The sequence below is a fragment of the Ochotona curzoniae genome, unplaced genomic scaffold, assembly GCF_017591425.1.
Source record: "Ochotona curzoniae isolate NIBS_2020 unplaced genomic scaffold, NIBS_Ocur_1.0 contig_4501, whole genome shotgun sequence".
In the NCBI taxonomy this organism is placed as follows: domain Eukaryota; kingdom Metazoa; phylum Chordata; class Mammalia; order Lagomorpha; family Ochotonidae; genus Ochotona; species Ochotona curzoniae.
In genome coordinates this window covers 15,830,358-15,857,643 of record NW_024466307.1, presented here as the reverse complement: position 1 = coordinate 15,857,643, position 27,286 = coordinate 15,830,358, and positions in this window count along the sequence as shown.

Genomic DNA, 27,286 nt, shown 5'->3' with positions numbered 1-27,286 from the left:
TTGCTCAAAAGGTCAAAGCATATATCTAATACATTCTCTAATGTTCTGAAGAATGATAATGAAACTGGCCGGAAACCAATTCAAATACTCTCTGGTGCCATTTAATCAAAGACACTTAGATAAGGTAACACTTTGTGTAATGGGTAGGCAAAACATTTCATATTAAAAATTCATTATCTGCTCGAATTAACCAAATGTCTTCATTCATGCTTTTTAGCATCAGTTTAACCTTTTTTCGTGTCTACAGTAATTTCCTAAAGAAAGGTGAAGTTGGGGCTTCTCATTAACTTAGGGGAACAGATTTTTGAAGTTGTTTTCCAGAGTCTTCAGCCTGGTAAAGCTCACAAAGTCACATCATTTAATCGCATTCAGAAAAATGTTCCCCAAAATAAGTTGATGTATTATAGGATAATATTTCTAATAGGAAATTGAGCTGATAGTTAGAACAAAATTAATCATGTGGGAGTGTTATTATCCCAACTAATATTTAACCTTCTTACTGTAATACAAGATTAAACCTATGATATCTGTTCTCCCTAAGACTGCTTTCTGAGTGCAACACTCCTGTGGACACGGATTCTGAAGGCTCAGACCTCTTAAAGTACCTCCACGTCCTCTCCCTGAGTAAGGAAAGCTTTGCACATGGAATTAACTTTCTGCAGTCAGAATTTGTGGATCAAGAAAGAAGTCTTAAAAGTCAGCCTCATGCCTAACAAATTCCACTTTATTTTTAGTAAGCCAGGTGGAAGTCAGCTTCCAAAGCCATGCACTTGTTGTGATGTGCTGTGGCTATATCACCAGGAAATTCAGGAGTGTTCTCCTAATGCTTCCAATAGCCAGATAATTTCCTGGGAGTTCATTGCATCATGACCATGGATGTATCATTATCTGATCTCCCAATGAGGTGGTAGACAGGGAATGTGAATTTTATGTGGTTACTTGATTAATGGTTTGCTAGTGAAATTTAGCATCAACACTGAAATAATTGAAACCCTAAAATGATTTATTCATGCAATAATATGTTCGTAGTAGTGCCAGATTTTGGTAATTAGAAACTATTGGTTCCAATTGTGGTGCCTCACCTTTTTTGCAAGAGACTTGGTGATGCAGGATGTCAATGATGCTCTGAGAACATTGTTTTCAGAAAGCCTGCTGCACCCTTAATTTGAGGCACCTTAGTTTTTCAGCTTTATATCGTTGTTGAGGGTTTGAATTAGAAAGACATCACAACTCAATGTTGCACATATCTCAGTTAAATGTTCTAATAATTTTGTCACTTCTTTTTTCTGCAGTTTTTATATGTACTGATTGTCATGTCAGAATAATATTTCATAATAGCATAATTACTCTTCTTACATAGCTGTAACTATTTTTCCCCAATTTATTATCACTACATTTATATTTATGTAATCTTAATTCATTATGATTTTATTAATAATTTTAATATCCAGATACTATAATATACACAATATTTGATAAATTTTCTTTTTAAAAAAGATTTATTTGTTTTTATTGCAAAGTCAGATATACAGAGAGGAGGAGAGACAGAGAAAAAGATCTTTCTGATGTATCACTCTCCAAGTGAGTGCAACAGCTGGTGCTATGTCAATGCGAAGCCAGGATCCAGGAATTTCTTCCAGTTCTCCCACATGAGTGCAGGGTCCCAAGGCTTTGGGCCATCCTCGACTGCTTTCCCAGGCCACAGGCAGGGAACTGGATGGGAAGTGGAGTTGCTGGATATAGAACCGGCGCCCATATGGGATCCAGGCGTGTTCGAGGCAAGGACTTTTAGCACTAGGCCACGCCACCGGGCCCTTGATAAAATTTTCTATGAGTATGTACTTAGTCTGCATTTTAATTTCTTTTTCATCTTGTGATAGGAGGTGAACTCTATGGGTTGAGAATTTGCCACAAGGTAAAATCTAAATGCCGTTTACAAGGCCACATCCTTTTCCTATCTTTGTCTACAAGGTGGGCAATGACACATCTGTCTCCATGTCTTAATAGCCAGCTATCACCAAGCAAAGAGTGTCAACCTACTAAAACAGTTTTGTGATTCAGGGTACAAAATCTGTGGCCAGCCAGCGCATTGGACTCATGGGTCCAACATGGGATATATAGATTTATTAAGTTACTTAATCATGACATGCCTTGGTTTTCTTAAATTCTGAGTGAGATACTATTAGTTTCCATGTTGGTTGTGAAACCATGAGAAAAGCCTGACACAGAAATATTGTATATATTAGCCACTAATGCTGCCCCTCTTAATATCATCGTTCCATTTATATTTCAGTTAGTGATTGAACAACCACTATTTGTCAAGAGTTCACGTCAAAAGAGAGATATGTGACAGACCTTAATTTTTCAGCTTCTGAAGTCCTTCTTAGCAAGAGGTTCTTCTGGGCATTAACCCTCTTCAGTGATACACTAATAATATACACATAGATATCTATGGTGGAATTGCACCTTATCATAGAATGGCAAGATTTTGAGTTCTCTCGTTGTTTTTTTCTATGATTAAAACAAATATGTGGTTTGGTTTTTGGTCATACTATCAAGTTAAATGTTAGAAAGTTCATATGAAAATTAGACATGGCAGAGTGCTGCCAGTTGGGTAGGCCTGTGCTCTGAAGCCAACCTTGTTAGGCAGTGTGGTGAGGCTGTGGCCTTTTCTGATGAGCATCAAGAATATACAAAGAATGATTTGCTTCCTTAAGTTATCACTGACCACACTGCAATTGTTGAGACTGTAGATCAAATAAAAACCATGCAACATAGAACACTTACATACCTCTATCTGATACAGATTCAATTCATGTCAGCCTGAAAAAAAGATGTAAGGATGAATCAAATCTAATATCACTTATTTAGATATGATTGCTCATTTTGTTACCTTAAATAAAACTGAGAGCTTCCAAGAAGTGCATAACAGCAAGGCCAAGAGAAAGAAGGGCAATATTTCTCTTCGTGTGACACTAATGAGAAAAGCTGCATTCACTTTTCTTTCTGGGATCCAAAAGATGCAGATAAACTAGTCTAGAAACATGCAACTAAAGTTGATTAAAGAAATAGACATTGGACTCAGGCACAGAGAATATTGTAAAGGATGAAGCAGAGGAAAGGCCAGCAGGTCAGACTGTCTCCCTGACACTAATGCTGCTGGAGCAGACTCACTTAGCCAACGACTGAAGATAATTCGCAAAACAAAACAAATGTGACTTGATTATCAAGTCCAGCTTCCTGAGTGTAAGAACCATTTGGTGCTGGGAATCTTCTTAAGTAAATTGGGACAGCTCTGGGACATGGTCCCATTAAAATGAGAGGGGTCCTCCTTCTCTGCCCAAACAAAGCAGTAATTGCAAATGAGTCCTGGGGGCATGGAGCAATGCTAACATTTATCCTGAAGCTGGAAAAGTGAATGGCCTTTTCCCATTTTACAGTTTACATTGATTATAACTTAGCAAACAGGAGGTGGACAGATACAAAGGAAATGAAGTGCTGTCTCAGTTTAGTGCAGAACGTTTTGCTTTTGTCTCTCTGCTGACTTTATTCTGCAGATGTTAGTACATCCTTCAAAAAAAGGGCTAGCTGTTGATGTGTAGACTTCATTAAACTGCAAACACCAAGATTTAAAAAAACAAAATTGTAATGTCATTCCAACTTACTGTTTTTGAAAAGTGCTTTCTACATGATCCTTTTTCCTGTGCAAATAATTTATTACTTCTTTTTTATTGGAAAGTCAGATCTACAGAGAGAAGGAGAGACAGTGAAAAGAATCTTCTGTCTGATGGTTCACTTCCAAAGTGGCTCCAATAGCTGGAGCTGAGTGGCTCTGCAGCCAGGAGCCACGAGCTTCCTCTAGGTCTCCCAGGGTCCCAAGGCTTTGGGCTGTCCTTTATTGCCTTCTCAGGCCAAAAGCAGGGAAATGGATGGGAAGGGAGTTTGCTGGGATTAAAACTTGTGCCCACATGGGATCCTGACACTTGTAAGGAGAGGACTTCCCAAACATGGGTTAATCTTCATTCGTTTGAGTTCTCGTTCCTCTCATTGCGAAGTAGCTAATCTTTTTCTGTGTTTTTCTTATTCTTGTTTCTTGATGAATGTAACTTCTTCAATGACTTCATATCACCCTCTATTGTCAAAGTTTATTTCTCTTATGTGCTTTCCATGCAAATATGGAAACTTAAGTTGTTCTCTACTTTTGAAAGTCCAGATCTGTTCCTTTAACTCCTGTTATCACTTGTCTTTCCCCTCTCGAGAGTCAAGCTTTCCTTATATCATTGCCTATCTGAGAAGTGAGAAACAGACAGACATACACACCCATGAAGCAGCCCTGTCCACTGGTTCATTCCTCAATTGCCTGCAGTGACATGGACTGCTGTGCTGGATGGAAGTGGGAGCTGGAAACTCAGTCCAGGCTTCCCCCTTGCCTGGGAAGGAAATCACCCTGCTGCCTCTTTGGGTATGCATTATGAAGAAACTGAAATCAGAAACCAGAGCGGGGATATCAAACCCATATATTTACTAAGCAGCATGGGCATCTTAACTGGAGTCTTAGCTGCCAAATGCCTGTCCCACCCGATTATTTTGTTGACACTTGCTACCTGGTTTTTGCTATTGCTTCTCTAACAGTACTCTTATAGACACATGTCATAATTCCTTAAAGATCTCTATGGTGCATAGCAATTGAAAGTTCCTTTTTTGAAAATATTTCTTCTTTAGAGAATGAGAAAACAAGTTGTTTATTCCTTTGCCTTCTCAATACGTTCACGGTTTTGAGAATGGATAATCTTGTGGTATATGTTCGTAGCCTTCTTCTCCCAACTTGTTCACTCATCATCCACTAGAAGTTCTTTAAACATTATTTTATCTTCGTGTTTCCTTGTGGCATATTGGATTACTGAGTGACACTTCAACCTTCCATTTAAAAGTCTTTATTTAGAAACCAGAAAGGTAAAACTTATCTCTTGGACATCTTTGCAACCCTTGACATTTGGTCTGTCATCTGTGAAGCAAACGTGCCGGGTGAGAGTTGCAAGGTGAATGGGAGACAGTTCACACATGGAATTCCGTCAAGCAAAGGTGCAGGTTCTGACTTTGATTTTCTTAACTGAGCCCTTGCGACTTAGTTCTCAACTTCCTGAATATCCACGTGGCTGAAAACTAAATGCATCGTCTTTCCTTTGCAAACCATGTCTGCTTGTGAATTTCCAACTGTTGTCCATGACATCATTGTCTAAGCAGTAACCAACTTATAAGCTTAACAAAAGTATACTCTCTTACTTCCTCCCTCTGTGCTGGGCTTGCTGAGCCTCTCATTAATTGCTATAATCTTACAACACTCCCTTCCTGTCATCTTCATCATCGCTTTGATCCAAACTTTTGTTTTTGGAGACTGGGGATATTGCCTAAAGTTCCTTTAACTTCTCTTCTTGCTCTTGTCAACCTCAGTGCTCCAGTTTGGATAATTCTCTTATAAATTTGAAGATGTCACTCTATTGCATAGGGCCTTCTCATTGTCTAGGAACAGAGTGCAGGATCCCTAAGGCAACACACAGTGTTCTTCAGATCCTTCATGACGATCCCTCGAGAGGAATACCTGCCTGCAAGTCTTGCCTCAAATCTTGTCTGCTCAAGACTACCCACACATCCCGAAGAACACAGGCTTCTTGTCCTTTGTCTTTGACCATCACTTTGCCTAAACTGGAAAATAAAACCTTGAGATTTTGTCTTAAAACAGAAGCATGGGGCTGACCTCTCTACTAATGTCTGAAGAGAAAGAAATTATCCTTGCCATGATAAGAATTGAAGTGTTTATTCTTTATGTTTGGGAAGTTTAAATGACTTTCTCAAGTTTGTCTGGAATGGACTAGCAGGTCTGAATCTTAAATTCAGATGTTCTTATGTAGACCTACCTCTTATTATTTTTTTAACCATTACTAAATTGAAAGTAATAGAATGGTGCAGAATATTGGAAAATAAACAGAGGTAAGGGTCGTGGATTTCATAGATGTAAACAGTTTTATTATTTCTTCTATAGCAGCTTTTTTAGGAACCTTTCCCAATAGCAAGATGTATGATTTCAGCCTTCAGCTTTGCAGGAAGAATTGATTCTGGAAGTTTTGAATAATAACATTTGAAAACATACTCCGAATGGACACTTGGTATTTACTACTAACTGCAGATATTTCCTGATTGTGATGAAAGAATAACTAGAAAAGTATGCTTAATCTTCCCTTTTTCTGGGTGAAGTTTGAATGCAAGCACAGATAGATGATTGTGTCATATTTTCCCTTGCAGAGAGGAATTTATAAAAGAAGAAAGAAGTGAAATGATTTGGTCAAGGTTAGAGAGGTGTGACAAACAACAGAATTACTCTTCTTCAAGAGCACTTGTTATTCATCTTGGTTTTTTTTTTTTTTACGTGAAATCAGTAGCTTCACATCAACCAGCGATCAGGTACCAGATGGCAAAAACTTTTCAGTTGCTACCACCTAGGGCTATATTCAAGCCAATGAAAGGCCTGTATCTCATTATCCGTCCCCTGAGCTCTCCATTCTCCCACATGGTTCTGTCTTTTTCAAGTGAAAAGTGACACTATTTTAAAAATTGCCCTTGTTCCAGATAACCAAAAAAAGAAAAAAAATTCCTGATAATTTAAACAGGTTTGTCCTTTTAGTTTTGTTTTTAATTTTTGCATGACATTATTGAGTGTACACGGAATAATGCTAAAGCAGAAATGAACAGAACCAAGGTAGATGAAACTGTAGTATACGATGGCATCCTAGTATCTTGCTTCCCGGGCAAGGATGCCAGCTGTTTCCCTCCCAGTTTAGCAAAAGAAGGTATGGAATACCTAGTTAAGTTTCAGATTCAACTATTCATCTTTTAGTGTATGTGTGACACAACTGTAAAATAAAATATATTTGTACCAACAATTTCTTCCCTATTTATTTGAAATTAAATGAATTAGAAAAAAGTATTTTATATGAGAATCTATGAAGGGAGACTGAGTAGTTCCAGTTACTTTCTGTAATAAGTGCAATTAAGTTTAAGTTGCTCAGAGCAGTGTAATGATGTCTTTTTAAAGTATGTGATAAAAAAACATATTCAGAAACTATTTAGATTTAACTAGATGGATACAGGTTAGATGATCCCAATCTTATTCATGTCATTCCTAAGCATTGTCATCGGGATCCATGGAATATATGCCCTCCTCTAGCTGGCAAGTCTGACCAAGATGCTGACTTTGGTCCCATCAATGTTATAGCTTCTTGACAGATCATTTGAGCAGGTGCTTGTTGGCCTTGGTGCCCAAAATGAATATGAGTGGCTTATTGTCTTCTGTGTTCTTTACAGCTAACTCTGGTCCGGGGTGCTGGATCATGGCGAAGTGGTCAAGCTTGATACTTCCGGGGGCGTTCTAAGTTTTTGCTGCTCCGGGAGTGGTGGTGTCTTGGGCAGCCAGCATCTGGTGATGTATAGAGCTTTTTGTAGACACCTGTCAGCATTGCCTTCTTTACTTTCAAAGTCTCGGTTGCTGTCAAAGTCAGCAGCTTCCTTCTTCATATTTGGTACCAATTTAATGTAAAGGGTTCAGATAGTGTCTTCTAAAACGATTCATACCCTGGAAATTCTTGTTTTTTTTTTTAAATGTTATATTAATACTAAAATTTATGAAGAAGAAAGAAAATAGGTGCCTATTCTTTTTGCTTGAAAAGAAAATAATATTTGTTAGAATAAAAAAAGCATAGGAAATCTTTCTGCAGCAATAAAACTTCAGTTACCATTGAACCTTTGTGATGTTTTTCTCCCATGAGAAAACATGCTACTCCTGGTGGGAAAACTACTATGCAAGTTTAAGTTCTGCATGTTGTTTACTAAATAACAATCAGATTCGTTGTGTAGATGGTTACTTCATTCTTTCTGTTAGGTAACTATAAAATTAGAACTGTAACCCTGGATGTGAATATGGCTCACGTGTTTATGTAATTTACAGTTAGTGCCTACAATAAGAGGAAAATATGGAAACTTCTGCCTAGTTAAGATTTCACATTTTTTCCCTTTATCTTGTTCCTAAAGCAATGAAAAAAAAATTGCCATCTAGTATTTTAGCATTTTAATGTTGTATGCATATGAAACCAAATCACCCAACCATGGTAACTAGAACATCAGTGATAAATATAAGCAGCACACTAGAATCCCTTTTGGGTAGATGTTCTTATCTCGATCCATACAGATTTAGACGTTGAACATCTTTGAACATTGATGAGTATAAATCTCAGCTTCCCAGCAAAGAGCATAAATCCTTATGATTCAGGATGTGACTGTCCCCACTTCTAAGGGTTAGCTTTATGAAAATCAACAAAAGCAAAGGCACGGAAAGTGCAGGGAGCTAGCATTCTGCTCTGAAAGCAGGGTCATTTAGCGTGGAGAATGCAAGGTTTGAACTGTGAGCTATGCATCTCGGTAGAGATTTTCAGGTGAGCACAGTCAGTGCACTTCTAACCATAGTTCGTGTTTTAACGCATGTGTTAGTTGGAAACTGAAGCTCCTTCATTATAATTCTCATCTTTTTCTAACTGTTACAAGGAATAATCTTGAATATGATGCCAACTTTTGTCTTCTGAAAATTTGGGGCAATTGAATATTTTCCATGAGTACCGTTCATTTTCCCTCTTAAAGAATAATACATAAAAACATAAAATGTCTCCATGAAGAAATATACATGAAGAGGTAAGAATATTTATTTAGTGTATTATATAACAAAGCTCTATCTTGTAAATAACTGCATATAACAACAGACATCTCAAGCCACGTTTTAAGCTACTTGATGTTGCATCTTGTTTTGTCATTAAAATAACTGGATAATGTCTGGATTTCTTAAATATTCTTGTGGGGAGATGTCATTTTGTCCCCATAAACCTGTAGTCTTTTGGAATGCAGTACGTGATTTTCTGCACGGTGGGATGGTTGGTGTCGGGGTTACTGCTTTGTATCAGAATGCTGAATCCTCAATGACAAGTGGCTGAAACGGAGAAGATACAGGATGGCAGAAGTCTTACACACACTTCAAAATCGTGAAAAACAGCTATTGGGAAAGTGTCATGTACTCACAGCTCACTCTACATGCTGCTTCTAATCTTGTTTGTACAAGTACAGGCAAAAATCTACTAACAACGGGGACCGTCTCTTTCCTTTTGTTACGGTTTAGTATTGATCGCTGTGTGGGAAGGTTGACATGAATCTGAGAATGGGTTTAATTACAAGGTTACACAAAAAGTAATTGGCAGGAGAAGCAAAGGGTTAGTTAGCAACTTTTTTTTTAATGACTGAACCACTATATTCCAGTTTAGTAGCAGCAGTGATCAGTAAAGAATAAGTGAAAATACATGTGTGTATGAGAAATTCCTTGTCTAATCCCAAATTCTGTTTTCCTTTTTGTCTCTAACCAATTCTCATGAAATCACTTCAATGTCATCTTATTATTTGATGCACATATCACTTTTACTCAACAAATGCCAAAGTGGGAAATTAAAATGAATGATACGAGAGAGAAAAGAGAGAGTAGGACTGTGTTCAAGAAATAACAAGCAGAGGCTGCCTCCCTACATTTGTCCTAGCGGGATAGGAAGCATCCTGTGAAGACAAACGTCAATATTTTGCATTTGTGGTAGTCTTCAAACAGTGCTGGGACCATAGCAGAGTGCTACCTTCACTACAGAGAGTTTCCGTCTTGTAAATAGAGCTGGTGAAATAAATGACTCTGAAGCTTCATTTCACAACATATTTCTTCCCTTGTCAGTCGATTATACTTTCACAATCATATTTTGTTGAGGACACAATTGGTTTCTTGGCTCATGCTGTTATTAATATGATTCTTGAAAAATAATTGAATTTAACACCCTCCAAGTTCGATTGAGAAAAACCCGCAAAACAAAAATGATAATTCTTGGTGTGAAAATCTCAGTGAAATAGCACATAATGGTGTTACTTCAAAAATGTCCAGGAGACGGTGTACTCATTAATGGTGTACTTGCTGTTCATAGGGTGGGAGCGCTTTGTTGGAAGTATGCTACATAGCCAAGAAAGACATTTTGGTTTACGTGAAGGCTCAGTGTTTTATTTCCTTTAAAGAATTATTTTCTTTAATAAATCAACATGAATTTTTCCCGAGCAGCTAATAAGACGATTATGTCAATTGGTTCCTGCAACTTGAGTTTCTCTTCCCTTACATCAGAGCTCTTTTTCTGGGATAACTAGTCTAAAAAAAAATCTACATTTGAACAAACAAAAATGATTAAAATATCTACTTCGCAAAGCTGATGTAATTTGCATAATCCTGTAAGGACGAGGATTGTTTTCTAATTAGCCATTAATGACCAGCCCTAATCATTGTGTAAGAAGTGCAGTAAGTACTTATTAAATACTAGTGACTTAATTCTGGTAAAAAATACTAGAGAATATTGTTTGAAAGTTTTCCTTGGCAGGATTGATAGCAAACAGATTAAACACTATTTTCTATATATTTTTTGCTTATAGCATGTATTTCTAGATTCTATATACTCTGTGTATTTCTGTTTTGACAAGTGCATGTGAATATGGTGAAAAATGCAAATGATAATATGACAAAATATATTTAATTGTGAAGGGCATGCTTATTATGATAATTTCAGTTAGTTGAACATCAAACCCTGGCTGAATTTAAAGTAACAAATGCCAGGGTTAATTTTACATTGTTTATTCATTGGGATTTTCAATGACTTTAAAAGGGAAGTTTTCCAGTTTATAGTTAGGGAATGTATTAGTGTCTGTTTCAGTTTTAAAACACCTCCACACAGAACTTGCAAATACTCTGGGCTAGTACGAACAGGTCTTTTCGACACCTGCCATTTATTTTGTGTTCTTTTTTCTTTACCCCTAGAAGTTCCCCCTATAGCATCAAGGTCCTTTGTAAATGTCCCTGCTACATCACCTGTGTTTCTCCATGGACGTGTTAAGACTTCCAAGAAAATGCAGGGGAGAACCACAAGGGCCTCTGAAAGATAAAGGTGATTTGCGGTGTTGTCCTCAGTGCAGCTGCCAGAGCCACCCATGCTGCTGCTGCTCTTCTTTTCCTTGCCACAACTTTGCCCCCTCATACCCACCTGTCCAGCACAATGCAGGAGGAGCTGCTGTTGCAATGGTTTCTACCCCTTCACCAGGAAGTGTCTGAAAGATGGCTTGACCCTAGAATATATTACTTTTAGTAAAAAAGCAATCGTTTATTTTTCAAGTCCCCAACTGGCTGACCATTTTGGCTGATACACGTGGATATGAGTGGCGGATTTTGATTAAAAGAACTACAAGAGCAATGATTTTATATATATTGAGATAGACTAGTCCGAGAGATCTTTCCCACTAGTTGTTCTTGCTGTATGTGACAGAATGAAACACAGAATCACTGTCTAACTAAATATGAAAAAACTTCTAACGGTGGTTCCCCTCAAGCAAACTGTCATTCACATGGAAAAGTATATGGTCAAAAAATTAAAGGAGTATGGAATTAAAAGCTATGTCTATTTTGATCAAAACAGTTTTGAAGGGCATGCATAGATTGTTATTATTTTGTATTTTACATGAACTTTTGGATTCCTTCTGTTGCAGAGCAATGGTTTTACTGCATGTCTGTTTCAGAATTTTAACGAACTTCCACGCATGCTCACTTCCACAGAGTATGTCCAATAGCGCGATTCAGTTTCACATAGAAACAAAACTTGCAAAAGTAAACTTGGACAAAATCTCGTTAGCAGCTGGTGTCACGGTGAGTTTGAAAGTTACAGTTCAAGGGGATTTTTTTTTCCCCCAATGACAGCAACCTCCTGACTTGATCAGAGCAATGAAATTTTGAAACATAACTAAAAAACAAATGATTTAATCTGGTTCTTTCAACCCTAGTATATTCGCTACTCAACAAGCCTTGTATTGATCAAAGATAACCTACAGCATTAGCTGTCAGGAATATTTTTTATTACTATCTCAGGCAATTATTTTGATAAAAAAAGTGAAGGGACATTTGCGACTTGTGTTTTATTAGGCAAATAGAAAAGTCAAGATCATTTTATATACTCTCAATGAAACAGAAATGTGATTTGTGCAGCATTTTACACAAATCACCTTCATTAACAAGCATCCCTCAAAAAAATCTGAAAAAAATAATATTTTCCCCTAGGACATTTGAAATGAATTACTTTACATGTGCTTCATGGGAGTAGAATGTTTAAGGTGTTATTAGCAGCTGACTAAGATAGAGTCTAAATTGTAAATAAGCGAAAAATATTCAAAATCTTGGCAAAGCATAGTAGAAATTGACATTGTCAGGATTGGCTTTGTGACACAATGCCAGACTGCAGCACCTGCAGCTCATACGAGCAGAGGTTCCAGTCCTGGCTGCTCTGTTTCTCCCAAAGCCGCCAGCAGCCACATAGGAGGTCTGCATGGGTACTATTGCCCTGGCTTCAGCACGGTCAGCACGGCCCAGCCTTAACTGTTGTGACAATCTGGGGAGGGAATGAGCAGATGAACAATTGCTTCCTTCCCTTCTTTCTTTCCTTCCTTCCATCTTTCTTTCCTTCCTTCCCTCTTTCTCCTTGAAATTCTACCTTTCAAATAAATAAAACCTTAAAACCTTAAGGCACTGAGATTGCCATGCTACAACCTTATTTAAATGAATACATTTTTTGTAATAGCTAAGGATTTGCATGCTTCGTCAATAATGAGGGACTGCTAATCTAGGATCATTTATTTCTCTGAACATTTAAGGGTTTTTTTCAAGAGAGTAAAAGGACTCCATGACTCACAAATTTTTTTTCAAAGGATGTAATATAGTGCTTTAATAACTATGTGAAATATATAAATATTATAATTTTTATTATTAGAATACTTTCATCTTTGCATATAAATTTTAGTATAAGTTTTACAAATGTATTTTACTTTTAGGGGTTTGTCTTAAAAATAACGGTTTTGCCACATTTATATACATAAATGATTGCATATATATATAAATTGACATATATGATATATAAATGATAAAATACATCTAATTGGGATAGGTATGAATGCAATCTGAGTCTCTTTGATTTCACATTTGAGAAAATTGAAGTTGAATCACAATGAAGATCAAGTCCAAGTCTTTTGCTGGAAAGGCCAGGGTGAAAGATTTTCTGTTTTTTTAAGCGGTTCCGAGATCTGTGTCCTTGGACACTTCTTTTGTCAGGCTGTTCTAAGGAGAATAGGAGGCGTGTATATCAAATTGTGTTTTAAATGAAATAGATGCAAATATTTCTTGTTTAAGTGGCCCGCAAAGGATTCTAAGGACATATGTGTAGTGTATATAAGAGCTTTTCAAAGTAGTGGAAAATATTCTCTATAATCCTCTACAAGACATGGTCTCCAGCGTCTACTATGGCAGTAACTAGGACTGGATCTGGGACCTTGCTATAACTTCCCCGTTTATTTCAGAATCTCCTTCTGTATCTACAAAGAACACAGTGCATAATTTTTTGTAGTATGTTATAGTTCTAATGGCTTAGTTAAGGGGCTTGTTGAGAACTATAGTGTACCCTGAAAGTGGTGTGGTCTGGCACATGGGATGTACTCTACAAATAGCTGTAACTTCCATCTGAAGCGAAGGAAAGAGTGTTTATAGAATTGAATTCCTTAATAAGTACCATTATAATGGCTCTGACTTAAGTCACTGTCTCCTGCAGGGTCAACATTTCAAAGATTCTTCGAGAAACACTTTCTCAAATTCCTGGTATTAGCATCACATCTTAGTCATGCGACACAAATTTATTATATTTATGACATTTACTACAATACGTCATACATGTTATTTTTTTTACAATAGGTAAATATGATAAATATTCACACACATTGCTTTTAGTTTCAAAAGAAAGTAAATTGGCTAATCCTTTTAGCACACGTATGAAGCTTTTAGGATTCTTTATGTTTTATCGGAATAACATATGCTGGGTTCTTAATGCAGTTAGAAAAGCAATGAGCTCAGCTCATGTCTTCCATTCTTATCAGTCTTGGTAAAGGAGAGAGTCCCTTGTGGGAAGGCAAAGGAATGAGCTGTGTTGGATTTAGTTCACGTAATGAAGTACAATGAGCTATTTATTTTCTCTGAGTGTGTATAGTTGTTTCTTGGCATACTTAAACTTTTGTGAATGCTATACTGTCACTTATATTTGATACATTTCTAGCACTTTGACTTTTTGTGTGTGTTCTTTTCAGAGACTATTGTAAAAGCTGTTCATTTACCACTCATTTGAGAAGCCGGGCCTTGGAAGCCAGACTACCTCATTAAAGCTAGTACGGTGATACTGAGTAAAAATGTACATGTGTCATATGTTAATAAAGATTTTTTTTATTTGTCAAAGATTTCAGAAAAGGAACCTTGAATGTATTGATGTAACTCCTGTTGTGGACCATGCAGTAGCAGTAAGCAACATCCTTTTCTAGCTACCTGCCGTCTCACAAAGCCTCAAGCTGTGGCATTGGTAGTTTGGCCTCCTTCAAGAAAATGCATTTCCAGCTGTGGTTGTTGTCCTTGTACTGCATGTCAGATTTCTGTCTTGTCACTTTTCCCAAAACCACAGCGTGATCCTCATGTAGAGTGTGTTAGGAAATGTAAAGGTAATGTAGTGTATATATGAGGTTATGCATGGGGTCTATACAAATATTATGCCATTTTCTTGTGTTTTTTAAAATAAGTTTTTAAACTTATTTTATTGTCGTAAGGGTCAAACAAGGCTGCGTTTAGTCAGTTCAGAAAGACTCCTCATTGAGGATAAGTTATCAATGGATTGGACAAGCAGATTACGGGATCCAAGGATGGAAAGGAGAATCGTTGGATGATACAGTGTAGAAAGAACACTTGTTAGTTTATTTCAGAGGGACCCCTGCACCCATTGTTGATGAGGAAGGCTGGAGTGCAGCATTGCAGTGTGTGAGAGCCTATTAGGAGGGCAGGTGGACTGGCACAACCAACAGGGTGTCAGAACAAGGGCCTGCGTTCCAGCTTCCTCATGCCTCTGCAAAGCTTCATTTGCTGAGCCAGGACCCACGTGAATGAGCCCCCAGATCTGCTTCAAATGGGAGAATGATTTCTTGATCTGACGGTGTCAGGAACCAAAAGCGATGTTCAAAATGTCTGGTGTTCTGCTCTGCCAGACATCAGGACCACAGACTGATTTCCCACATCCTTGGTCTAGCAATCCATGAGGTTGTGAGGTAAAATCTGAGATCTTAGGGCACATAAAGTGGTAATGATATTTTTTTTTATGTCAATGAAAACTTGATTCTCTTGAAATAATATTCTATGATAGAATATTCTATGAAAGAATATTCTATAATATTCTCAACACAGTGCTTTTTAAAAAAGTAATCATTTTTTAAAGGTTATATTTTATTTATTTACTTGAAAGGTAGAGTTGGAGAGAGTGTGAGAGACTAAGAGCATCTTCCATCTAATTGTTCACTCCCCAAATGGCTAAAACAGCAAACTCTGTGCCAGGCTAAAACCTGAAGGCCTGGCACTTCAAGGTCTCTCATGCGAATGCAAGGATCCAACAACTTGAGGCATCTTCTGTTTCTTTCTCAGGTCATTAGCAGAATTAGGAATGAAGCATCCCGTGCTCCCACATGAACTCACATGGGATGCCAGCTTTGCAGATGACACTTAATCCACTGTGCCATTTTGGATAAAAAAGTTTGCATCCACGGACTTTCTTGTTCTCAGAACCCTCCAGCCCTCAGGGATGATGCTGTTTGCATAATGGGGAATATTTCATGTCATAGTGATGGACATTTTTTGGTAGTGGAATTTGACTGACTTTTTGAATATAATTTTTATACAATAGAATTATTTGAATTCCTGTGGATCTGGTAATAGACTGATTTTTCTCTTGCACATGACAATATCATATGAGTTATTGGTTCTAGCTGGTGTCACTCTAGATGGTCATTGATTTTGCTTTGCAATCTACATGTTATAGTTTTTCAACAATAAAAATTGTTTTGAAAGACCAGCATCAAAGTATTAAGTAAGCAGAGGCCAGTCCAGTGTTCAAAAGGCTAATCCTCTGCCTGAAATCCCATCTGGGCTCGGGTTTATGTGCTGGTTGGTCCACTTCCCATTCAGCTCCTTGCTTATGGCCTGGAAAGCAGCAAGGATGGCTCAAGTCCTTGGGAGCTTGCACACACTTGGGAGAACTGGAAGAGGCTCCTGGTTCCTGGCTTTGGATGGGCTCACCTCTGGTTGTTTTGGCCGTATGGGGAGTGAGCCAGTGTGTATCTTTTCTTCTCTCTGTAGATCTGCCTTTCAAATAAAAATAAATTTTAAAAGATTAAGAATGCAACAAAAGTAAGATTTCAATATGAGATGCAGCCATCTTGCTATAGTGGATCCATTGCTTTGTCTTTATTTTTCATTGTTCCATGTAATCTGTAACAGGCTTGTTTTATTGCATCTTTACAAAATGAAGAGTTGGATGAGCCACAATTGCATATTGCCCATGAACCAACAAACAATATTCACTTAGTACTTGAGGGCAAAAAATCACCATTGACAGACTGTTTTTCTTTGATAAAATGTGTTACTGCAAATAGAGAAAACCCTTGCTAAAGTGTTCCGTGTGCTTTGAGGAGTTTCTAATATTAGAGTGCCAAAAGGGGGGATTTTGGTGGTCTTCCAAGAGAACTTGATCCTTTCAAAAGCCTTAGTTACTACAAAGCTTCTAGTCACAGTGGAAGGCATGTACTTTTAAAAACAGTTATTAAAATAGTATGAGATGTTTAACCAATAAATACATAATTTCACAGTGATGATGCCAATTGCATTATTTAAAATTTAATAATGAAGACCATAGGGATTATTTTAAGTCTTTTGAAGGTTAAAGAGCAGATATGATAATATCCCGTGTTTTGAAAGTATATTTTCCTAAGTGCATTAGATATAGAGGAATAATAATTGTATGTGCATATATCAAAACATATTTGAAATGAATGTATTATAAACAAATGGAAGGTTTTGTCTGTAAGTAACTTCAACATCAAAGTAACTCAATTCATAAAGAGGAAAACTTTTTGAAACATGACAGAAAAATAACTGCATTGTGATGGGAGTAATTTATCTAACATTTTTGTCTTTCAAAAGCTTTTCATCTGTTCCTTGTCCCGTAAGGAAATGGTGCCCATTGGAGCCAACTAGATGGAGAACATTATCGGTGAATGCATTTGGAATTATTGATTATGCAGAAGCGAACTGAGCGTTGTTAAGGGGAGACTGAACTAGAAGGATTGAGCTGAATTCTTACCCTTGGTGATTCTGCCCTTTTCTCGTCTCCCCAGCTTCCTCCCTTCCTTGGCAGAGCCTTCCCGATAACAAGCATACAGCCAATTTGAGAATGATGCTGTAACAAGTATTTATATTAATGTGTGCTAATGAGACAAGGGAAGTACAGCACAAGATGTGTCTATCAATCTGGTAGTATGCACTTATGCTGACATGGGACAAAGGACTAGCTCAACAGCTAAGTCAAATCACAGGAAACTGGTGAGTGCCCCTTGAAATATTTGGGCTTAGTGTTTTTGCTACAAGTAGGGTAATAATAGTATTCTCTGGGTTCTTTTTCGACATGTCTGCTTCTACATTTTAGGATTGGTTTAATTCCTACTCTTAAGATCATACAATTAAGTTTAGTCTTGATTTTTTTTTTTTTTTTTTAGTTTTCTCCTTTCTCCTTTCTGCAATGTTTTGTGTTCCAAACCAAGTCAACATCTTGTCAAGGTATCTGTTGCTGGACATGGTTCAGGGATGCCTGATTTAACGAGTTCGTCCAGTTCTCTTTATTGCTATCTGTTAACTTGATGTAATTTTCTGGTTCTGACAACATATAGCAAATGCAGACCCATGATTCTGTGCAAGAACTTTCCGCCTCAGTGATCAGACACTGTGAGACAACAAGCTCATGCACCTGTGGAAGCATTTAGGACAGTTGAAGAGTTAGAAAACACTCTCAGGAAACATTCCCATGATTGCTGGGGAAACACAAGGCTGCTCCATCTATAAAAAGTAAAAGTAGGGAGATTTGTGGGCCTGAAATGAGGCCAGGCAATACACCACGCTTTAAACACGTCATGCATTCTATCAACTGTGAACATAACTTCCAATGCTACGAACTGCAGATGCCACGAAAGGTTTGTCAAGTGGTCATGGCAAGATTTTATGAAGCCATACTTGAGAGCAGATTACAATCTTACAGAATTCTTCGGGAATTTTAAAGGAGCAAGCGTTTTATCATGAACCTGAGTATGTATGTTCATTAATTCAGGCTCAATGAACAATTTTTGGTGTTTGTTGGTGTTGGTGTCTGTGTAAAACTCTGCCAAAAGTGGTTGGATAAAAATTCCACTTTGGCTAGAAGGTAATGAGTCTGGGCTGCATCAAATCTTGACGGGTTCAGATTAGAGCTGACCCTATCTTTGGGGTCACATTTTCCAATCCTCACACCACTTTGCAAGCTTCAGTGTGCATGAAATTATAAAACACGAAGCATGAGCAAGTATCTTCCAGGTTGTTTTTTTTGTGACAAGAGAGCACAGAGAAATAAAGTGATTTTCAGCTCCCTGAGTTTTATTACTTTCTGAAGAAAGAAAATTTGGTTTAGGGTCAGTTTTCAAGTTTAACAGTTCATCAGGCCATAATTGCACTCATTATTACTGGAGCCAGCTTTATATTGGAGTTTGATTAATAACGATATGCACTTCAGTAACGCTTTCCACTAAGTGGCACTAATTACACTGTAACTGCTGTTCAACAACCAAGCAAGTGTAACTACAATGTCATTTTTATGGAGGCAGATTTGCTCATAGGGTACTTTGCTAATGCTAATGTGGGAGGGAAATTACTCAAAGTGTGGTGACGAAGTTGCTTTTGCTTCATATTCCACAATTCTGATACTATGGCCTTCTGAAGTTCCTATTGGTAATAGAAACTTTTGATATAAACTCAGTAAATTCTTGTTGTGTAATTAACATGCATTAATTTTTGGAACTGCTTGGAGTACCAGCTAGCTCAGTTGTTAATACATAGGCACATGATTGTAAATTGACTTTTGTGTATAATACTGTCTGATATACATTTCTGATCTCAGGGTCAAATGATTTAGTGTATATGTAAAGAACCCTAATCGGAGGCATCGTCCACAGTAAGCTCTCTTTCCATATTTCCTGAGGATCTTCACTCTTCTTCATGCAGTGATAAAGAACATACCCTTCCATAATAAAATAGTTACAAATGTTTTAAATTTTGCACAAGTTCAGAGAATAACTGTGAAAGCTCTAGTAGAAAACAATGTAAATGATTCCTCCCTGTATGAACAAGTTGAAAAAGCCACAGGAAACAGAGACATGGTTTAAGTTTGATCCACGAAGTTGGATGTTGTAGAGGAGGGTCGTTCATGTTGCGAAGGACTGGTCAGAAATGTTAGGCAGCTAACTACAAAGAAAAATAATAACTACAAAGAATGAAGAGAGTTGGAGTGGGATGCTTGCACAAGAGTGTGAACATCTGTTTCAGAGGAACAGCTGGGTTTTCTGTTCTCATGTTTCTCCTATTTATCGCTGGAACTAGGATAACATCTATTAGTGCACGATTCAGAGTACAAGACAACATTTTCAATAGAGGAATCACAGAGAATGGACAGTGTTCCAAAGTGTATAACTGTATGTTACATCTTTATAGTGGGTGAGGTTGGAACAGCTGAATTCGAATTCTTTCTTTTTTCTTAAAGATTTATTTTATTTTTATTGGAAAGTCAGATATGCAGAGAGGAGGAGAGACAGAGAAGAAAATCTTGAATCTGTTGATTCACTCCTTAAGCCACCACAACAGCTGGAGCTGAGCCAATCTGAAGCCAGGAGCCTGAGCCTCTTCTGGGTCTCCCACTTGGGAGCAGGGCCCCAAGACTTTGAGCTGTCCACAACTGCTTTCCCAGGTCACAAGCAAGGAGTTGGATGCTAGTCAGGGCCACTGGGATTAGAATTGGTGCCCATATGGGATCCTGGCCTGTGCCAGGCAAAGACTTTAGCCACTAGGCTACGATGCCAGGCCCTGAATTAGAATTCTAGTAAGGATCTTAGCATCAGTCGCTGACCAGCACTGACCATTGCAAGCATTTGGGAGAGTGAATCAGTAGGTGCGAACTCTTCCTGTGTCTTGATCTCTGTCTTTCTAATTTGTGAATACATTTTTTTTTTATAAAATAAAAAAAAAACCACTTCATTCATCAAAGAAAATAACTTATAAATTATTGGGAAAGAGATGCTTGGAAGAATTTCTGTTGAGAATAGGTTGGGAGCAAAGCCAATTTGGAGATTGTGAATGTCATAGATCATAGTAGATAGAGAGCTGATCAGTTCAGAGTACAGCAAAAGCAGATGATTTGACGACTTTGTCCAGCTGTGCAATCATCCTAACACACCCTTTGGAATTTTAAAGGAATAATTAAAATGAACAGGGTCACGCAACTCTGAAAATTAGATAGGTAGATTGGATTGTTGATACATGAAGTCAGACTTTGTTAAACAGTTTCTGATGTTGAAGTACCTAATTACTATTACGAAACAAAATATTATTGGCAGCACTTTTGAGCAGACAGTAGGAGTTTTGAGCAGTCGTTCATTGTTCTTGAGTTCTCTGGAAAGTAAAAGAGTGAAAACAAAAGCATGGCACATCGTTTCAGATTCATAGTAACCACAGATGCAGGTGAATGACGAAATACACCTGTGCCTTACCTCCAGTTCCAGGACTGAGGCTATAATAAGGTCTGCTGTCCAACTTGGCTGCCATCTCATTTAGGTGGCTGCACCAAGCACCATGCAGAAAGGATGTTTATATAAACTTGAGAATGCCAGCCCTCAGGAACTTCTCCAGAGACACAAATACATGACTTCTAGTTACCGTTGAGAGCATATGTGTTTTCAGGTTAAAACATCTCTTGTAAATCATACTGCTCATAATCTGAAACCGTGTAATTCACTTCATATTTTTCTAAAATTAGTAGTAACAACCCCTCAAGTTAATCTTTTGAACTGTTACAATAAAGGTCACAGGCCAGCACGTGCAAAGGCTGGGATTAAGGGAAGGCCATGCCAAGCAGGGTTGCAGCACCCAGTGATATGCATGAAATTAAAAGCTGGAAATAGGTCTGGTAGGAGAACTTGAGGAAGTCCTCTACCTGGTTGCAGCTGACCCTGGGAAGAACAAGGACCTGGGCCAGGCCAAGCAAGGCTGCAGCACTCCTTAGTATTTGTGTGAGCTGGATCTGGGAATAGGAGGGTTTGGGCTGGGTCATTGCACCTGCTGGCATCACAAGAGCCAGGACAGGATGTGGGCCATGCCTAGCTGGCCACAATAGGGCTGAGACTGTGGGCAGGCTGTGCCAGGCTGTGTCAGTCCACCCTCCTGCACATGCAAGCTTCAGGGCTGAGGCAATCTTGGTAGGGGAACATGGAGAACCCTAGTGCTAGGCTGCAGCTTTCACTATGAGAGTCAGGGCTGGGGACAGGCCTGGACAGACTGGGCTGCAGCACCGGTCAACATGCAAGTAGGCTGAGTCTGGGAGCAGGATAGGCTGGATAAAAACACAGCACATACTGGCATGAATGAGCACCAGGATGGGGTACAGGTCAAGCCAGTTTGTATTGCAAAACTTGCCAGTTCACATGAGGATGGGGCTGGTAGCAGGTTGGGTGGCTGTTGCACCCACTGGTAGAATTGGCACTGGGGTGGGTTGGGCTGAGCCAGATTGCTGTACCTTCTGGCAAATGCTCAGTCCAAGAATGGGCCATCTAAGACGGGGTCAATGCATCTGCTACTGCTGGAATACACAGTGCACAGGACTGGGAGCAGTATTGTTATAAAAATTCATACTCCGCTGCTGGGCTGCTGCTTTCACTGGTTAGTTTGAGGAATGGGACTGGGGGTGTGTTAGTCTAGACATGGCTGCAGCACCTGCTGGAATGAGAGAGCTAGGCTACAGTACCATCTGGCGAGTGCCAAGACTGGATGCTAATCATGTCAAGCTGTACTTCAGCACCATATGGTAGGTTCAAGATCAGGGGCTGGCAGTGGAGCTAGTAAGGGAACTGTGAACATTTCACTGCTGGGCTGAAGCTCCCAGGATTGGGGGTGGACAGAGCAGCACCTGTCAAAAGGCATGAGGGATGAGATAGGGGTTATGTCTGCCTGCGCTAAGATGTAGTACATGTCATCACTGGCAAAAACGAGCCTTTTGGGGGTTATTGGGAGATGCCCTGACTAGGCATGGTGCCCAATGGCATATTTGAACTGAACCTCCTCAGTTGCTGATGCCTGTGCTATGGACAACATGGCAAGATGCACATGGGGGACACAATGGCCAGTTCATCCAGGCCAACAGAGGATGTCAAGTGCCTCTGCATAGGATGGAAAGCAGACCAGTTTGGACAACTCTCCTGCCCAAGCTTTACCACAAGTGTCTGTGTCTATAGATGCACACAGAGATGGATTTGTTCAATTAATAGAGAACTTGGAAAGATTTTCTCAACCCTAATACAATGAAACTAACGATGGCTCAGTACTATCAAAACCCCTCAAGTAACACTTTCAGAACACTCGTCCCCACATCAGTGTTTCTAAGGAATCATCAAATGACTGCTCTCCATTTTCATGTGCTGATGTAGTTTGACAGAAATGAGCTATTGCCTCCCCCCACCTCCATCAAATCAGAACAAAAAATGAGCTGAAACAATTATCTCATCCACTTTCCTCCATGTCTCGACCCTCCCAAGCCCAATAAGAGATCCAACTGGGTGTGCATATCTTTCAGCTCTCTAAACAGTATTAAAAATAAAAGATTTAAGAAAGTATAATTTCACTTTTACACAATTTAAATAATCATTTATTTATGCAGCTTTCATATTATACCATTGATAATTACTTATAGACTGTCATAATCCATTGCTTTGCATCTGAATTTTTAAAACTGTTTTAATCATGAAATTGAGAAAAAAAAACTCCTGTATGCCAATGAAACATACGCATGTAAACACATGTGTAGAGACACTTGTGTTTTCAATGAAGTTTATTGAATGCTTTTGTATATTTTTGAAGACTTCCACAATAATGTATGTTTGCAGGGAAAGAAGTTCTTTAGTTTTCTCTATAGTTGTGTACCTTAGATACCCAGGACAAAGTCTGCAGAAACAGCAGTATGTAATGCCTCTGAAAATATGCATGCCTTTTCATTCCTTAGTAATCATACTAATCACATACCTCTGTGTGTACATTTGTGCGAGGATAGCTTCTGACATATAATGTCGGCTTCCTTTTTCTTCAGTTTTCCTCTTGCTGGGCAGAAGGCTGTTATAGAAAAAAAAAAGGATCAATGGAACAGAATAGAAACTCTCAGAAGTTAGCGCACACATGTAGAGTCAATAATTTTCTTTTGATAAAAGAATAGAAAATAATCCAGGGAAAATGTCTGGCCTCTTCAACAAATGCTTTTGGGACAATAGGATAGCATCCTACCAAGAAGCAAGATCCCTACTGTCATCTTATACAAAAATCAGCTCTAAACGCATCAAGGACCTAAATCTGCACCCCCCCAAACCACCAAACTATTAGGGGAAAACATAGGGAACATTCGAAGATATAGGCATTGGGAAAGACTTCTTAGAAGAGCTGCTAAAAGCATGGGGAGTCAAAACCAAAATAAACAAATGAGACTATATTAAGCTAAGAACTGCTGTGCAGCGAAGGAAATGATCAACAAAACTAAGGAAAGACCATCAGAAGGCAAGGAAATCTTTGCACGCCACTCAACAGATAAGGAACTAATATCCAGAATTTACAGAACTTTAGAAACTCAATGACAGCAAAGCAAACCATCCTGTGAAGAAATGGGCAAAAGGAAAGAGCAACCATTTTAAAAAGGACAAATTCAGATGGCTAGCAGGCATATGAAAGTATGTTGAGACTCCTTAGCTGTCAGAAAACTGTAAGTAAAAACTGCACTGAAGTGTTACCTCACTCCAGTGAGATTGCCCTACATTTGAAACTCTGATAACAACACCTACTGGTGTGGGTGTTAGGGAATACAAGGTAGTGCAGTCACTATGGAAGTCAGTATGAACACTGCTGAGACAACAGCAAATTGATGTATTGTATGACCCAGATATCCCACTCCTGGAAATATATCTAAAGGAAGGGAAATCTGCACAATAGAAAGCAACATGCAACCCTATGTTTGTAGTAGCATGGTACACAATAGCAAAGACATGAAAACTACCCAAATGCCCATCAAAAGAGGAGTGGGTAAAGAAATCGTGGTACACCTGCTCCATGAAGTATTACTCAGCCATTAATAAGAATGAAATTCTACCATTTGCAACAAAATATCCCCAACTAGAGACCATTATGCTCAGTAAAACAAGCCAATCTCAAAAGGACAAATGTCATACATTCTCTTTGATATAAGGCAATCTCATGCAAAAACCAAGATAAGTTAATATATAGGAAACATTCATATACATATATTCTGATAGATTAGCTGTATAATGGAAACTAACATACTGAGAAGAGAGGATATGTTGCAGCATGCATCTTTACTCCTGAATAAAGGGAAGAATCCCAATGAAACTATTAAATGTACATGGGACAATTGGACTGTCTATCATTTTCTATACCTATAATCCCCCAGTATATTTATATAGCCAAATGGTAAACTTCTGGCTATTGTTGAAGGATATACTATTGCAATAATTTGGAGAAAAGCTGTGGGAGGTGGGGAATGGAGGAGTTGAGGAGGGAATCCCTGAGCCAGTGAAACTGTATCATGAAAAGTTTAAAATATCCATGAAACAGTAAAAAAGGAAAATACTGCATCCTGACTATGAAGACTTATACCTGTCTTAGGTGTGTCTATTTGCTTTCTTCTGCATGACTTATTTTATATCTGATTAGTTATTTATTTTAAATATAGACGGACAGAGGCAAAGACAGAGGGAAAGACAGAATGAGATGAGGAATAAGAGACAGTGAGAGAGAGAGTGAGAAAGACAGTGAGACAGACACACAGAGAGAGACAGTGAGAGAGAGAGACAGGTGGGTGGGGAGAGAAAACTCCGATCCATTGGTTGACCCTCCAAATTCCACAGTAACCAAGGCCAGGAGAGCACAAAGCCTGGAGCCAAGAATTGCATTCACATTTCCCATATGGGTGGTTGAAACCCAAGTGCTTGGGCCATCATATATTGCCCCTCAAGTACATTAGCAGGAAGTTGGGTCAGATGCTAAGGTAGGGCTGCTTCTAATCATGCAAATATTAGCTTATGTCTCCCATTAATGCAGGTTTTCCTGACCATTGAATATAAAATAGCCATCCAGACACTTGCTATTAATCTTTACTGAATCAAAATGCTAATTAAGGGTTGATTGGAGAAGGATGTGGTCAGAGGTGTGACAAATAAATGCTAGGGCAGAACTATTCAGTGGAGAATAGATTGCAAAAAGCGAACACCACATAGTTGCTTTTTAGTTTTAAGTGCTCGTTGTTTCCACACACTTTTGAACAAAAAGTGAAGTTAAAAAGGTAGAGCATTCAGTAAATAAAAGTGAGCTTCAAGGAGAGAAGGAGGGTGAAATTACGTGAGGTGTCTCTGAGTATTGCTTGCTGGTTATATATTCAACATGAATTACAGTGTGTGGCGACAGTCTATGAGATTAAAAATGACTTGTAATTTTGTACGTATTTAACAACTTTATTACCAGAGAATCTTTCCTATCCAAATATCGCACTGACCAGAGAGATAACTTGATATAAGGAGATATTAATATGACTAAGAGGCAATTTTCAAGCTAATTTTAAGCTTTTGTAAAATAAACTTGAACTTTTAGTATTGCTCATACTAATATTCACCACACGGTCTCGCTTCATCAGCACATACTGTAACTGTAAGAGCAGTCAATCACTTATGAGTCAGTGGTAACATCTGGAAGGTTGAGCTCTTTTGACTGCTCTAAAGATTTATTTTTTTTTTTTTATTATTTTTTCATTGGAAAGGCGGATATACAGAGAGGAGAGACAGAGAGGAAGATCTTCCGTCCGATGATTCACTCCCCAAGTGAGCGCAACGGGCCGATACTATGCCGGTCCGAAGCCAGGAGCCTCTTCCGGGTCTCCCACGCGGGCGCAGGGTCCCAAAGCTTTGGGCCGTCCTCGACTGCTCTCCCAGGCCACAAGCAGGGAGCCGGAAGGGAAGCGGGGCTGCCGGGATTAGAACCGGCGCCCATATGGGATCCCGGGGGTGCAAGGTGAGGACCTTTAACCACTTGCGCCACCGCGCCGGGCCCGGTTGAGCTCTTTTGGACACGAAACGAACGTGGAGCCCTTGCTGTACTTCACTATTAGTGCCACTTCAGTCACTACATGCTCTGCCAATGTTTTTCATAACTGGACTCTTTTATTCGTGACTCAAGAGGTCAGTTGGCTGTGAAGGGATTGAGTTTTCTAAGTGCTTCCTCTCATGTATATGTTTATATTGATACAGCATCCTGTTCCCTACTGCTTCTACACAGAGCCCAACACGCACCATTGTGTCACATTGACTTCGCAAACATCAAAAATACCAGCAAATCTTTTTCCTGTATGTGTTTTATATCCAGATTCTTTGATATTTATATCCTTTATCACCTGCATCTATCACTGGATGTACGTAGGCAAGTACATTCTACATAATCAATTACTTATTTGTATCTAATAATCTTACCTCATACATTGGTAGAACTTGTTTCAACTAATTAACCGAGAATAACCTGCTCTAATAGTAGGTTGGTTTCAAACATATTTCACATACAAAGCGGGGATAGAAAACATGCACGCTCAACGGCTGATGACCTTCGCATTCAAACATGCACCCAAATCCACATATCTGCACAGGTGAGCATGCAAGTCCACCTCTGATGCAACACACCCTGTGTGACTGGGTTGATGTATCCTATGCAGGTTAGCTCATCTCAAAGTGCAGGTAATTTATTTTCATTTGGCTTTGTTGCTGTTGTACCAACAGCCTTTCATTCTAATTTATTTGGCTAAGGCTTATTTTCATCTCTGGAATATTTGTTGTATACGTGCCATGTATCAGACATGATTCCAGACACTTGAGATAAAAATGATGAATAAGAGATCATCTCTGCCCG